Genomic DNA, 16,412 nt, shown 5'->3' with positions numbered 1-16,412 from the left:
GAGCCCCGCGCACGGAATGAAATGTGCCATTTTTGAAAAGGCATCAACGACCACCAACACTGTGGTTTTCCCCTGCGAGGGTGGAAGGTCTGTTATAAAATCCATAGTAATCATTCACCAAGGTCCCCCGGGGGAAGGGTAGGGCTCCAGTAACCCCGGAGGCTTCCCAGTGGCATGTTTCACCCTCATGCAAGTGGGGCAAGAGCGAACGTAATGCTCCACGTCCTTCTTCACTTTGGGCCACCAGAACTCCCGAGTGACAGCTTGAATGGTCTTTAAAACCCCAAAGTGGCCTGCCGTGGGGGCGTCATGGCACTGGCGTAATACCCTCACTCGCAGTTCTCTGGGGGGCACATAAACAGCTTCCTGATGGTGCAGTATGCCATCCTTCCATATAAGGTCTTTCTGTTCTGCCTGGGGTAACGCGCTCTCTCTGACCCGCTGCTCTTGCGCAAAAGGGTCCTGTTGCTGTGCTTCCCGCACTTCAGCCTCCCAAGAGTCTTGGCAGGCTCCTACTACTGCCTGTTCGGGAGGGATTATGTACTGTAAAGGTTTTGGGGTGGGGTTCCTCAGAAATTCTGGCTTCCTCGAAAGGGCATCAGCCCGCTTATTCTATGCTTGGGAGATGTAATGGATTTTGAAATGGAACCGCGCGAAGAACTGAGCCCAGCGCACTTGCCTCTGATTGAGTTTTCGGGCGGTATGAAGACTCTCCAGATTACGATGGTCTGTGCGCACCTCAATTTCATGCTGCGCTCCCTCCAGATGGTGTCTCCAGGCTTCAAAGGCATCTCTAATGGCTAACAGCTCCTTTTCCCACACAGTGTAGTTTTGTTCAGAGTCTGTTAACTTTCGGGAAAAGTAGGCACAAGGCATCAGTTCTCCCCCTTTTTGACTCGGTTGTAACAAAACCGATCCGAGCGCTAGGTCTGACGCATCAGATTCAACCACGAAAGGGAGCACCGGGTCAGCATGCTGTAGTATGGGTTTGGTAGCAAACCGTCTCTTCAGGCTTTCAAAAGCTTCTTGTGTAGCTTCTGTCCATTGGAAAGGCCCTGAGCCCTTCAGGCAATCCATGAGCGGTGTGGTCTGATGGGAGTAGCTGGCTATGAAACAACGGTAGTAATTTGCAAAGCCCAAGAAGCGTTGCAAGTCCTTTTTGGTCTTGGGGGGTTGCCATGTGAGCACACAATGAACTTTTTCAGGGTCCATTTCTATTCCTGCTGGAGAGATCCTATATCCCAGAAAGTCCAACGTTGTTAGGTCAAACCCACACTTTTCCAGCTTCGCGTAAAGACGGTGTTCTCGTAACTTCTGTAGCACTGCGTGCACGTGTGAGTCGTGTTCTTCAAGGGTATTTGAGTAAATCAAAATATCATCCAGATAAACTATCATGAAACGGTCCACAAAGTCCCGGAATATGTCATTCATGAAATTTTGGAAGACTCCTGGTGCTCCCAACAGCCCATAGGGCATTACTAAATACTCAAATTGACCGTAACAGGTCTTAAAAGCGGTTTTCCATTCATGGCCCGCCTTAATCCTCACCAAGTTGTAAGCTCCTCTCAAGTCCAGTTTCGTGAAAATCTTGGCAGAGCGCAACCTCTCCAACATTTCTCTAATGAGCAGCAACGGGTACCTATTAGGGATGGTGAGCTGGTTTAAGGCTCGATAATCATTACAGGGATGGAGTTCCCCCCCTTTTTTCTTCACAAACAGCAGGGGTGCACCAGCTGGGGACTGTGAAGGGCGAATGAAGCCTTTCTTCAAATTAGCGTCCAGAAACTGTCTTAACGCTGCCAACTCTGGTTCAGATAGAGAGTAAATCCGCCCGGCAGGGATACGTGCTCCAGGCACTAAATGGATGGCACAATCATAGGGCCGGTGTGGAGGGAGTTGCTCTGCTTCCTTTTTATCGAAGACGTCTCGAAAACTCTCATACTTGGCGGGTAAGGTTATCTCCCCTGAGGGTGAGGTCCCAGCCAACACTTGTGGCTCCCCTTCAGGCTGGCAATGTTGCTGGCAGTACTTGGAGGTGAAAACCACCACAGCTTCATCCCAAAAGATTGTGGGGTTGTGCCTAACCAGCCAAGGCATACCCAGCACCGCCGGAAAACGCGGCAAGGACGCCACATAGAACGACAGATCTTCTCGATGCCCAGGTACCTTCACCTCCACTGACTCAGTCACCCGAGTCACCCCCCCCAGACTTCAGGGGCCGGCCATCTATAGTTTCTACCATCAACGGCTGATCCAGTTTCCTTGTGGGAATTTCATGGTGTAGTGCCAAATCTCGATCTATGAAACAGGAGAATGCTCCGCTGTCTATCATCGCCTTGGCAAAGAAACTCGCGCCTGAGGGTAGAGTGATGCAAATGGGCAACAGAAGGGCCCCTTGGGAGGGAAGGGGTCATAACGGAGGCTCAGTGTTTGTAGCTCCCCCCAACTCTCTAGCCTCTACGAGAGCTGGGATTTGAAGTTTTCCGGCGGCTGGGGTTTTCTGGGTTTGGCTGCACAATTTCGGGCAAGGTGTCCCGACTTTCCGCAATAGAGACACAGTCCTTCCCTTCGGCGTCTTTCCCTCTCCTCCTCTGTCAATCACGGTCTAGCCCCCCCAATCTGCATGGGCTCCTCTCCCATGACAGTAGGGATGCCAGGAGTGGGCACGGGGCACGCGCGAGGCAGCAGAGCAGCAACCTGACTTCGAGACGGCTCCATTCTTCACTCCAACTTTCTTCCTTCTAAGCGGCTGTCTATCTGCAAACTCAGTTGAATCAAACCCCTCAGTGAGTCGGGGGGGTGGCACGCGCCAGTTCATCCAACACTTCGGAACTCAGTCCATTTCTGTAGAAGTACATCAAGGCTGGGTCATTGTACTCCGTCTCCTGAGACAAAACTCGAAAAGCGTTCGTGTATTGTCCTACAGACCCTTTCCCTTGTCTCAGGGTTCCTAACTGGTGAGCCACCATCTCCTTCCTCTGAGGGTCTCGGAACATGTCCCCCATCACATTCTTGAAGGCATCAAACTGGCGCAATATCTGGTCATTGCGAATCAAATACGGGGTGGCCCATTTTGCCGCTTCCCCTTCCAATAAACTGATGATGAACGCCACCTTCGCATCATCCGTTGGGAACTCAGCTCTGCGCACTTGAATGTACAACTAACATTGGGCTAGGAACATGGCAAACTGTTCACTCTGGCCCCCGTATCGCACGGGGAGCCCCACTGGAGATTTCACAGGGGCTGCCGCCCCGGGAGGCGCAGCCTGGACTTGAGCAACCAAGGCACAGAGATTCTGGTTATCCACCTGTAAGGCTTGTGTTGCGGTTCTGAGGTTTTGGTTCTCGGCTTGTAGGGCTTGTGTAGTCACTTGGAGGTTCTGGATCTCGGCATACAAGGCTTCCATGGTGATAGGTACTCCCCCTCTTGCTCCGTTCTGGTCCATGTCATCTGCCATGGGAACAGCTTTGAGTAGGGATGGTGGTTGCGTCAATCTGTCCTGTCCAGACCCGAAAGAATGAGGCGGGTGTGTGTGTGCGAGTAAATCTCATTTTATTAGAGTAATAGATACATCAAAAGCATTGCGCTTCATAGGAAAATCTACACTAACTCACTAAAGTCCCTAACTATACTTTAGACATGCTCTGCAACGTGTGAAGGAAGTTGACGCAACGACCCCCCACTGGAGATGGCTGGCTTATATAGGAAATGTCTTTGAACGTAACCTCTGACTCCTTCGTAATTCCTGTCTCTGCCCTGTCCATTTCTCGTGGCGGTGGGAATGGGGGGATAGGGGGCGCGCCTCCAACTGCTCATCGGAAGACACCTGCTCTCGAGCAACAGGCTCAAGGTCAGCGGGCGGCGCTACACTGGATTCCTCATGGGAACTGCTTGGGAAAGGAGGAGCTGGTTCTAACTCTGAAGCTTCCTCCCACTGGTCCTGTGCATCGACTGGGGGAGGCGCGCTCTGCTCCTCTGCAAGAGCGTTACTAATGGGAACTGGCTGAAAAGCAGGCTGTTCCCCTCCTCCACTATCTTGCTCAGACACAACAATCTCCAACTCTGCTCCTTCTGACTGCGGAGGTGCTTGAAACTCATGCCTCCCCCTTTCCAGTTCCTTCTGAGTTGACCGTCTCACAGCAATATCACCCTGCTGCTGAAAGAATTGCACTGGCTGCCCATTTGCTACCAGGCCAAGTTCAAGGTTCTAGTTTTGGCATACAAAGCCCTATACAGCTCGGGACCAGGATACCTGAAAGACCGTCTTACCCCTTATATGCCCAGTTGATCGCTGTGCTCTGCAGGTGAGGGCCTCCTGCAGATACCATCTTATTAGGAGGTTCGTTCTGTACAATATAGGAAATGGACCTTTAGTGTGGTGGCACCTACCCTGCGGAATTCCCTCCCCTTAAATATTAGACAGGTGCCATCTCTGCTATCTTTTTGGCGCCTTTTGAAGACTTTACTCTTTCAACAAGCCTTTTAGGTTGAGACCACCTATCCCAGTCTGCGTCTGTGTTAGAATTGCTCAATATGTTTTTTAATAATGTTTTTAACTCTTTTTTAAAGTTGTTTTTTTAAAAATGTTTTTAACGCTGTTTTGTTTTAATGTATTTTAAGATCTGTTTTTATGATGTTTTAAAGTGTTTTTAGTGCTTTGTTTGCTGCCATGGGGTCCTGCTGGGAGGAAGGGCGAGATACAAATTAATTAATTAAATACATACATATATACATACATGTAAAGTAGGCCCTGTGGAGAGGGGACAGTCTGCCTGTAAAAGGCCCCAACGTTTGTCTTTGCCTGACTCTCTTGCTCTCTTCTTCAAAAGGCAAATGGCATCCATTGTCGGGGGGGGGCTCACAGGAGCAGGCCTCACTGTTGTCTTTGCCTCCCTCCCTCTCTTCTTCCTTCCCATAGGCAGAGCTTGGAAAAGTTACTTTTTTGAACTACAACTCCCATCAGCCCAATCCAGTGGCCATGCTGGCTGGGGCTGATGGGAGCTGTAGTTCAAAAAAGTAACTTTTCCAAGCTCTGCCCATAGGGCACATGATGACTGTTAGCCCTGGGGGGGGTACAGAAGGTGACATTGTGCTAGCTGGTATGCCTATCATGTGCTAGGCACCGTACAAATAGACATGTTTGCTGCTTGCACAATCCAATCAAGAGATGAAACAGAAGGAAAGGGGAGGACAAGTGGGGGAGAGAGAACTCTGCTAAATGCTGGGACAGATTTTTTTTTTAAGTGGGCAGTTGCTGTATTTGACTAAAGAAGGGAAATATTGAGATGACAAAAAGAGGGGAAAGAACTATAGATATGCTAAGCATGGGAATAAAAGGTATGCAAATGTGAAACAGAATATGGCAAAGGATTTTAACAAGAAGATTCTCTTTTTAAAAAAATGAAGAGAGTGTTGGCGAGGATGAAAAGAGGAAGGAGCAAAGATGAGGAGGAGTGAGACCCATGGAGAGATGTGAAGGTCAGGAGAACTTGAAAAATTAATATGGCATGGAAGGGGAGGTTAGTGAAGGGAACAGTTGAGAGGAGTGATGTGGCAAATCAAGAAAGCCAAAAAATGAGACAGGTGAAAGAACTGAGCACAGGAATGAGGGGCTTGAGGTGAGAGTCAGGAGTCAGGTAACAGCGGTTTTCCAGGCCAGAACAAATACAGGCTTGGATAAGGACTTGAGAAAGAAAATAGAGAAAGTGGGGGAAAAGAGATGAATTCTGGTGATATAACGAAGGGGGAAAAGTGACAGGAAAGGTTTGGGCAGGGGAATAAATGCTGTCTTCTGATGGCCTGATAACCCCTTGAAGGAACGTAGGACCTTATACCATCAGGCGATTGGTTCTTTTCATTCAGTATTGTCTACACTGAGCAGCAGTGGCTTTCCAGGTCTTCAGGCAAGAGTCTTTCCGGGTCCTAGTGGCTGGTGCCAGAGACTAACCCTGCAATCAAAAATAAAACTACCAACATAACGCCTCTATATGAATTGATGCACAAAGAAACTTGGGATACCACACACAGTTCTGATCACTGCACTTTAAAAGGATATTGCAGAGTTGGAAATCAGACAGAAAATTGATTGGGGGACATGAGCAATTCCTCCGTGAGGAGAGGTAACAATGCCTGGGGCTTTTTAGTTTAAACAAAAGTGAGGAAGGAGATATAAAATTATGCATGGTGTAGAGAAAGTGGGGAGATTTCCCTTCTTTCATTTTTTCTAGAACCAGGTCATCCAATGAAGCTGAAAGCTGGGAGATTCAGGACAGACAAAAAGGAAGTACTTCATGCAGTGCAGTTATACTGTGGAATTTGGTATCACCAAATGTGGTGATGTGGTGACGGCCACCAACTTAGACAGCTTTCAAAGGGGACTAGGCAAGATCATAGAGGGTAAAGTCTCTCAATGGCTACTAGTCAGGAGGTCAGAAGCAGCATATCTCTGAATACCAGCCACGCTGGGGAGAAATTGCACACATCTCCTTGTGTGCTTCCTTCCCATAGCCCTCTGGTTGGTTACAGTGAAAACAAAATGCTGGACTAGACAGGCAGGGCTCTTCATATACAAAGCCCCAGGGAATGTAGTATATGCGTCTCTTTTGAGAGTCCAGATCTTGGAACTGCTTGGCATGGAAACTAGGCCTATCTTGTACATACAAAAGCCCTTTTTATAACCCACTGTGTAGAAATCCACATGAAATACATTTCCCTCACCAATCAGAACAATTATTCAAACAGATCGGTTCCTCCCTCCCCTCATACATAATATTTAGAACAGAAAGAAAATTGTGTAGCCATTAATTCTGATATTTTTGTTCATTCCTTACTTGATTCAGCACCCACACACCATTAGAATTTGTGCATTTGTGGTGGTGGGGAGATACCTTTTATTCTCAAAAAGACATTGATTTTATGAGACCGTTTCTCTTTTTTTAATGGTGCTTTTAAAAACACATTGGATATCACTCTGTCCCCAGGGGTGCCATTCTGGTGTGCATGGAATACCTTAATAGGCATTTTACAGCTTCTTAACTGTCTCCTGCTGGAAAAATGTGAAGGAATATTGCACCAGGTTAAAAATACTAGAATTAATAGAACTCTTGAGATCCTGCTGGATCATACAATCCCCATAGCAATTGCTTAATGACCTTATACAAATGCTAACACCATGAACTGTTGAGAATACCTGAAATGTGCAGGTGGCACCAGCAGCGCATGTAGCATAGAAAACCTTGTATGGTACAAATATACGTTGTAGAACCTCAGCCATTTGAAATGCACTTCAAACTCAAGGAGTCACTATTGAGGTTTTCACAAGGCATATTGGAAAATGGAAAATGAATTTGTAGTTTGGCTTGTGGGCATGATCCACAATGGATGCCCTGCATCAGGGGTGGCTAACATTTTTGGCCCGAGGACTTCATGAGCCCACTGCAACACCTCTGTGGACTGCATGCCACCAGTGGGTGTGGCCATCCCACACTCAGCACACCACAACACACCCATCCACATGTGGTATTGGACAAGAAAGTTTAACCCTCTTCTCCATCTAAGCCCAGCATTACAGTGGTGAGGAACATAGCATCTACTCAGCCCTTCAGATCCTCTTCAGTAAGTCCCATTCAACTGCATTCACCTGGGTTAGATTGGGTTAGATTGGCAGCAGCGGTGAATAAGGCACACAGCATTCCCACCCACCCTTCACTTAGAGCTGCTCTGATGCTCTTCAAGCACCCCAGAAGTGCTCCTGCAAAAACTGCCAAAAACACCCCGAGTAACACTATGGACAGAATGAAATGTTGGACTCCACCAGTGATGCCTTCACAGCAGGTTCAGCAGACGTCTGGTGGGCCAGAAAAAAAGTAGTTTGGTGGAACCAGATCTAGGTTGAGACACTATCAGTTTACCACACCAGCATTATATAGTCCCAGTGCATATCAAAATCCTGGATACCACGCAGCCCCTTGGCCAGGAAAAAATCTAGCAAGATTTCTTGACTTATTGAAGCACTGTGCACAGTGCCACAAGGTAGGGTGATCACTTAGATGGCTTTAAAAAAGCAAATTCATGGAGGATAGAACTGTCAATAGCAATTGGTCTCAAAAACTAAACAGAGGGTCCATGTTCACATACAGTATGCTGCTAAATACTAGTTACTAGAGAACACAGACGTAACTATTGTCTGCACCCTCGACTAGCAAGTTTCCCAGAAACATCTCTTTCTGTGGTAAGCAGAATATTGGACTAGATGGATCTAGGATGGGAGGAGCCATGTCTCAGTGGCAGATCACACTTCATATTCAGATTCAGTCCACAGCATCTCCAAGTAGGGTTGGAAAGACTTATTCTAAAAACCTGAGAAGTCTCTGCCGGTTCAGTGTTGCAGAAGATGCTGAGCTAGATGGACAAATGGTCTGACTTGGCATAAGGCAGCTCCCTAAGTTCCTCTGGTCGCATCCAGAAGTGATCTTATGTTCTGATGCTTTTGTGGAAGGAATGGAACACTAACAGCAATGTAGCTCCACCTTGTGCAATGTTGCAATGGCTCCCACCTGTTGCAGCAAACTTCAGCTTTTTTTTTTTTTTTTTTGCGCACAGCTTCCATGCAGTATCCTGGATACACAGTATGCACAGAAGTGCTAGGAATTGGTTGCTGGCACTGAATGAGATTAAAAGGTAAAGGTGTCCCCGCACTTGTAGTGCGAGTCGTTTCTGACTCTTAGGGTACATCTTGCGACGTTTACCAGGCAGACCATATATATGGGGTGGGATTGCCAGTTCCTTCCCTGGCCTTTCTTTACCCCCCAGCATATGCCGGGTACTCATTTTACCAACCACGGATGGATGGAAGGCTGAGTGGACCTCGACCCCTTTTACCGCTTTAATGAGATTAGGGCATCTTATAAATGCTGGAATTGGTGGACAAGCCCTGAATGATACAATAAAGCAGAGTCTGAAAGATAACCCAGTTCAACTGACTTGTGTGTTGTCAAGCTGAATGCAGCCTCCCAGAACCTCCTGTTTTGCTCTCTGGCTGGGATGGCAAAATCAGAGGATTATACAGTACCTGGAAGTTGAAACCACTCAATCTTCTATAAAGAATGATAAGCAGGTCCCCTGAAGATACTGGCTCAGTTGTCCATGATGACTCAATTTGCCTGCTAACTCAAAACACATTGGTCCCCAATAAACAGATTCCTATACATCTTTGAGGTTACCTCTTGTCTTTGTTTCAACTGCCTAGATTGCCACAACATTGATTGGTGGGTGTGTTCAACTTGGTAGGTTCCAAGTAGCAGAGAGGAATACTGAAGATTAAGATATTAAGACACATCTTAAATCTTTAATTTGTTTAGAACTATGGTACATTAGAAGTACATAATACATTCATTTAAACTAACAAGGATTTTTCTAAATAACAGGGAGAATGGAAAGATGTGATGCTGAGTCACAAAAGTGAGTAGGATAAAGTTTTTCTTTAAAGAAAAATCTGGTCAGTACACAAATTATGTTTTCTTTGTGGATTCTGATGATCTCTCTGAATTACCTACAGAGAATTCAGACTGTGCTATCTCAGAGGACAGCAGCACATTTACTTCCAATTTATTCCCCTTTCTTTCTATTCAGTAAAAGAGGCTCCAGAACACACAGAGGGATCCTTTCTGACAAAGGACAAAAACAACTTCAAAAAGCTTCCAACTTTTGCACCAGGGACAAAGAGAGAGACATTGCTTTCTAATCAACCTGACAAATGCTCATTTCTCAGATGCAATATGTTTTAAATAAAGGTTTATCTTTTGTATTCATTCCTAGACATTATACATGTATCACTGAACACTAAAGTCAGGATCATTCAGACCATGGTCTTTCCGATCTCTATGTATGGATGTGAAAGTTGGACAGTGAAAAAAGCGGACAAGAGAAAAATCAACTCATTTGAAATGTGGTGCTGGAGGAGAGCTTTGCGGATACCATGGACTGCGAAAAAGACCAATGATTGGGTGTTAGAACAAATTAAACCAGAACTATCACTAGAAGCTAAAATGACGAAACTGAGGTTATCATACTTTGGACACATCATGAGAAGACATGATTCACTAGAAAAGACAGTAATGCTGGGAAAAGCAGAAGGGAGTAGTAAAAGAGGAAGATCAAAGAAGAGATGGATTGATTCCATAAAGTCAGCCACAGACCTGAACTTACAAGATCTGAACAGGGTGGTTCATGACAGGTGCTCTTGGAGGTCGCTGATTCATAGGGTCGCCATAAGTTGTAATCGACTTGAAGGCACATGCAACAACAAATCACTAGAAGCTAAAATGACGAAACTGAGGGTATCATATTTTGGACACATCATGAGAAGACATGATTCACTAGAAAAGACAATAATGCTGGGAAAAACAGAAGGGAGTAGAAAAAGAGGAAGGCCAAACAAGAGATGGATTGATTCCATAAAGGAAGCCACAGACCTGAACCTACAAGATCTGAACAGGGTGGTTCATGACAGTTGCTATTGATGGTTGCTGATTCATAGGGTCGCCATTAGTCGTAATTGACTTAAAGGTGTATAACAACAACAACAACAACATATTTAAAGTGTGGGGATAGGACAGAGAAAAATTCTACACATTGAGATCCAGTGATTTGAAGGTTTCAACTTTTCTAGCATTCTGTTATCATATAAACCTGGGTGTGTCCAACCTGCCTTATCATATTCTTCAACACTAGAGTTCTCAGTTGTGCATATGATAGTGATGTCAACCTATGCCAGACATCTTGATAAGTGTACATGAGTTATCTTTTCTTGTTGTGCTGTATGTACTCCTGCAGTGCTGTGGTTCAAGTAGCTGCTGAATTTGTCAGCAACTTATCCTCAGAAGGGCTGGATTGTGGGGGAGGCGCAGTCATCTGAGCTTCTCCATTGCCTCCACTGGGAATGATTCGTTTATACTACCTCTTTTGCAGGCATAACTCTATCTGGAAAAGGACTGGTCCCAATTAAGTACAGATTGAAACAATGCTTCTTCAATGCCACACACCTGTTGCATTGGCACAGGGCTGCCAGCGTAAGGGCTCAGCCACAGACCTGAACTTACAAGATCTGAACAGGGTGCTTCATGACAGGTGCTCTTGGAGGTCACTGATTCATAGGGTTGCCATAAGTCACAGTCGAGTTGGAGGCACATAACAACAAAACTACCTTTTTTCCTTCCAATATGATATGACTAACTATTAAACCTGAATAGTTAGTCATATCATATTGGAAGGGGGAAAAGTATTGAAAACAATATTTTGAAAGATTTAGAGATGATTGAATATTGATATAATAGCCTTTGATCCAACATTAGTAGAGATGGAAGGACAGTGCACTTAAAGCAATTGTACTGTGTACAATTCTGGTCATCTCACCTCAAAAGGTTATTGTAGAGCTGGGAAAGGTTCAAGCAGAGGGCAGCCAAAATGAGCAAGGGGATGCAGCCACTTCCCTACGAGGAACATTTGGAGCTCTTCAATTGAGAGAAAAGACAAGTAAGAGGGGACATGATAAAGGTGTATAAAATTATGCATGGTGTGGACAAAGTGGATAGAGAAAGGTTTTTCTGCTTCTCTCACATGGGTACATCCCATGAAGCTGAATGTAGGAAGATTCAGGACAACGAAAGAAAGTACTTCACTCAGTGCATAAACTGTGAAATTCCCTCCCACAAGATGTAATCACAGCCACACCTTGGGTGGCTTTAAAAGAGAATAAGGCTTCTCATAGGCAATTGGTGAGCCACTGTGAGAACAGGATGCTGGACTAGTTGGGCATTGGCCTGATCCAGTAGGGCTCTTCTGATGATATTATTATGAAGCCAGATGTTATGGGAGGGGATATTATTATTCCAGACATGATTATGAAAAAAAAGCAGGGGAGACACAACTATAGGTTAATTGATTTTAGTTACATTACCAATAGGGAGAAACATTAAAATATTGCTTATGTTATATCTCACAAGAATATGGATTCTTATTTAATTATGAACCTTATACAGCAATATTATTATAATGCCACCAATTCATAGTAGTGGCTCCATTTGGCAGACCCTTTATCTTAGGCTGTAATTCAATGCTTGAACCCATTGTCTAAACATGTTCTTCATTTCTGAGGACATTTCTAAGTGAACTTCAGTCTTATATAAGATATTCTACCAACTTTGTTAATAAACTGGGACAGATTCAAAGTACTGATGATAGGGATATTTTGGAACATCAGATGTTACATCATTATACTGTATACTACTATCCCTCAGCAGGGAGCCTTAAGCATTATAGCAGATATCCTGAAGGCAAAACTGATGTTTCAAAGCCTTCTACGTATCCTTCCAATATGAATTGTGCAGAAGTTATTAAAACCCTTTTTCTTTTAAATTGGGAGTTTTATTAGCAAAGAAAAGGGATTGCTATGGGGTCTCTTCCATTGCCCCAGTTGTTGCCAAACTGTACATAAGACTATTTATTTATTTAAACTATAAAATAGATTTAAACCCTGCCTTTCACCAGATTCCAAGGCTAGCTTACAAAAAGAACATTCCGGTAACACTAATTAGAACAAAATTAAGACACCATCATGTAAAAGAGCAATATAGCAGCAGCCACACTAAATAAAAACTAACATGAAGCAGCATGAAGCAATCTACAGAGAATTAAAGCCTGGGGAAATTTTAAAAAGGTGCCAAAATGTGTAAGTTAAGCTTCCTTAAGGAGAGTAGTCCAGAGTCGGCCACCAACTAAGCGCATCCTTTCTCCTGCGTGCACTCACCACACCTCAGATGGCAGCAGAGTACAAATATGATGTACATCATACTTCAGTCATTCATCAAGTATTCATCACATATGTTAATTTGACTTGTTAATCAGGAGAAATTAGGAAAAAATATGAGAGATGATAAAATTCATTTTGAAATGATTCCCATTACATTAATTTCTTAACTTGGATATTCAAGCCATTGTCAAACAAATATTTTATCAATTCAGTTGATTGCACAACATAGCTCAGCATTACCCCTTGCAATCTAATTAAAGAATGTGCCATAGGTGCCTCTGACATACACTATGGGTGATATTCACCTACCATGCCCCATCAATGCAAGGATTCCTGCTTGCGCAATAGGCCTTCCTTCCTTCTCCTCATCTTGTGCTCTGAGAGGCTGGGGGAACCCCTAGAACAGATTTAGGGAGGGGTGCGGGTAAAGAGGGGGAGAATGTTCTGTTGCACAAAAAGGAATCCTTGCACAGGTTCAACAAGAGCCTTGGTGTATGTTGACTTTCACCCTCTATATGGGGGAAATCACCAGGAAATTTTAGAAGAGAATTGGTGAACATCTAAGCAGCGTGAGGGGAAAAAATGTAGAAGCACCTTTAGTAAAACACTGGTTGGAATCTTTGCCTAACATCAGGAATTTGCTTTTTAGAGCAACTGAGCAACCCTACAGGGAAAACATTATTATTTGGAGGAAAAAACAAGAGAATTTTGAGGCTTTGCAATGCACTACCTCAGGGTGCCACCACTGGCAAAATTAACAAGAATGCTTCCACCTGATCTCTGCTGTATACTTTAGTAGTGGGATCTTTAAATAGTCTAACTTCTAGATATATTATTACTAATCCATGCCAACTGCAGGAGTCATTAGCAATTGGGGTCTAGTGGTGGTTAGAGTGCTGGACTAGGACCAGGTTCAAGCCCTCACTTGGCTATGAACCTTCGTGGGTGAACTTGGGCTATTCACAATCTTGCAGTCATGGAGACCATGAAATCCTGAGCCGGCCCAGATAAGACGGCCTCGGCATGGATGTTGACATCCCCCAGAGCTAACAGTCTGGGGGATCTCAACAGTACACCCAAGACCACCTCAGTCAGCTCAGCTAGGGAATCTGTTGGGCAGCGGGGTGGGCGGTACACCAACAGAATCCCCAGTCTCTCCTGCTGACCCAGCATAAGGACTACTCCAGACCAGTAGTCACATGCACAGGGTGCTTGCAGAGGGAGATGGAGCTCCTATAGACCACAGCAACCCCCCTCCCTGACCCCCAGGTCTACGCTGATGCTGAACCAGGTACCCTGGCAGGCATATTCCATGCAAGTAAAGTAATGCTCAAGATTCTACAACAAAGGCTCTTACCATATATGGAGGGAGAAGTGCCAGATGTCCAAGCTGGATTTAGAAAGGGAAGAGGCACCAGAGATCATATCGCAAACATACGTTGGCTAATGGAACGGACCAAGGAATTTCAGCAGAAAATCACCCTGTGCTTTATAGATTACAGCAAAGCCTTTGACAGCGTAGATCATGAAAAATTATGGAATGCTTGAAAAGAAATGGGGGTGCCACAGCATCTGATTGTCCTGATGCGCAATCTATACTCTGGACAAGAGGCTACTGTAAGGGCAGAATACGGAGAAACCGATTGGTTCCCAATTGCAAAGGGTGTGAGACAGGGGTGTATTTTATCACCTATTTATTTAATCTATACGCAGAACATATCATACAAAAAGCAGGATTGGACCAAGATGAAGGAGGTTTGAAAATTGGAGGGAGAAATATCAATAATTTAAGATATGCAGACGATACCATACCACTAGCAGAAACCAGTAACGATTTGAAATGAATGCTGGTGAAAGTTAAAGAGGAAAGCACAAAAGCAGGACTACAGCTGAACGTCAAAAAGACTAAAGTAATGACAACAGAAGATTTATGTAACTTTAAAGTTGACAGTGAGGACACTGAATTTGTCAAGGATTATCAATATCTCAGCACAGTCATTAACCAAAATGGAGGCAATAGTCAAGAAATCAGAAGAAGGCTGGGACTGGGGAGGGCAGCTATGAGAGAACTAGAAAAGGTCCTCAAATGCAAAGATGTATCACTGAACACTCAAGTCAGGATCATTCAGACCATGGTATTCCCGATCTCTATGTATGGATGTGAAAGTTGAACAGTGAAAAAAGCGGATAAGACAAAAATCAACTCATTCGAAATGTGGTGTTGGAGGAGAGCTTTGCGCATACCATGGACTGCAAAAAAGACAATTGGGTGTTAGAACAAATTAAACGAGATCACTAGAAGCTAAAATGATGAAACTGAGGTTATACTTTGGACACATCATGAGAAGACATGATTCACTAGAAAAGACAATAATGCTGGGAAAAACAGAAGGGAGTAGAAAAAGAGGAAGGCCAAACAAGAGATGGATTGATTCCATAAAAGAAGCCACAGACCTGAACTTACAAGACCTGAACAGGGTGGTTCACAACAGATGCCATTGGAGGTCGCTGATTCATAGGGTCGCCATAAATCGTAGTCGACTTGAACGCATTTAACAACAAATATTGTTTGGATCAATAAGGCTCCTGTACCTCCTGAATTTTTCTGTGTTCTGTGGTGTGTTGTTACCCTTTTGGTGCATTCACAAAGTACTGGCCTGGATTAGGAAATGAGTACACAGCAAAAGTAAACTCAGGACACAAATCCAACAAAAAGCAAACAATAATTAGAGCTTACTGAAAATAATATATATCAGTGATTGTTATGACAGCTCTCCTCATTGGCAAACCAAATATCCTGAGGAATAATTCTGTATTTGAATATACATTTGTTTCAATTGACTGGAGTACAGCAAGGTCCTCTTGGACTTCTATAGGTGCTATAGCTAGAGCACCATTAATCTTTTGGGTGCTCCAAAGCTTAGCAATTGTAGTTGCATCTATCCCAGAGAATAATGAGCCACACACACTTTTATCTTACCTTTTTATTGGTGAAAGAATATGCACACTTCTGAGTAATGCAAAACTCTTCATACAGAATTTACAAACTGCTAATGAAGAGCTATTAAAGCAAACAAAGCTTCAAGTGGAACTGGTGGATGTACCATTCTGATAACCATTCCATCCCTGTGCTAGCATTGAGTTCTTTTCTGAGCACAATTAAAGATGCTGGTTAGAAACCTAGGAAGATGCCACATGCCAGGTCAGACTTTTTTGTCCATCTAGCCCAGTATTGTCTAATTGACTGGTAGCTGCTCTCCAGGATCTCCAACAGAGGTCCACCTGATCCTTTTAACTGGAGATGCCAGGGACAGAACCATTGCTCTGCCACCAAACTATGGTCCTTCACCATATTACCTTTAAAACTTAAAATGGTTTAGGGATGGGGAACCTGTAGCCCTCCAGTTGTTGTTGAATTTCAACCCTCATCAACCCCAGCCACCATGACCAAAGCACAGGGATGATGGGAGTTGCAGACCAACATAATTTAGAGGGCCACAGGTTCCCCATCTCTTGTTTAAGAGACCATACCCTTGGCTTTGACTGTACCCATCCTATGTGATTCTGGTGGCAAAAATGGAAAGGGCTTTATCTCTGACAGCA

Source organism: Rhineura floridana, chromosome 3, assembly GCF_030035675.1.
Source record: "Rhineura floridana isolate rRhiFlo1 chromosome 3, rRhiFlo1.hap2, whole genome shotgun sequence".
NCBI lineage: Eukaryota > Metazoa > Chordata > Lepidosauria > Squamata > Rhineuridae > Rhineura > Rhineura floridana.
This window is presented reverse-complemented; position numbering follows the sequence as displayed.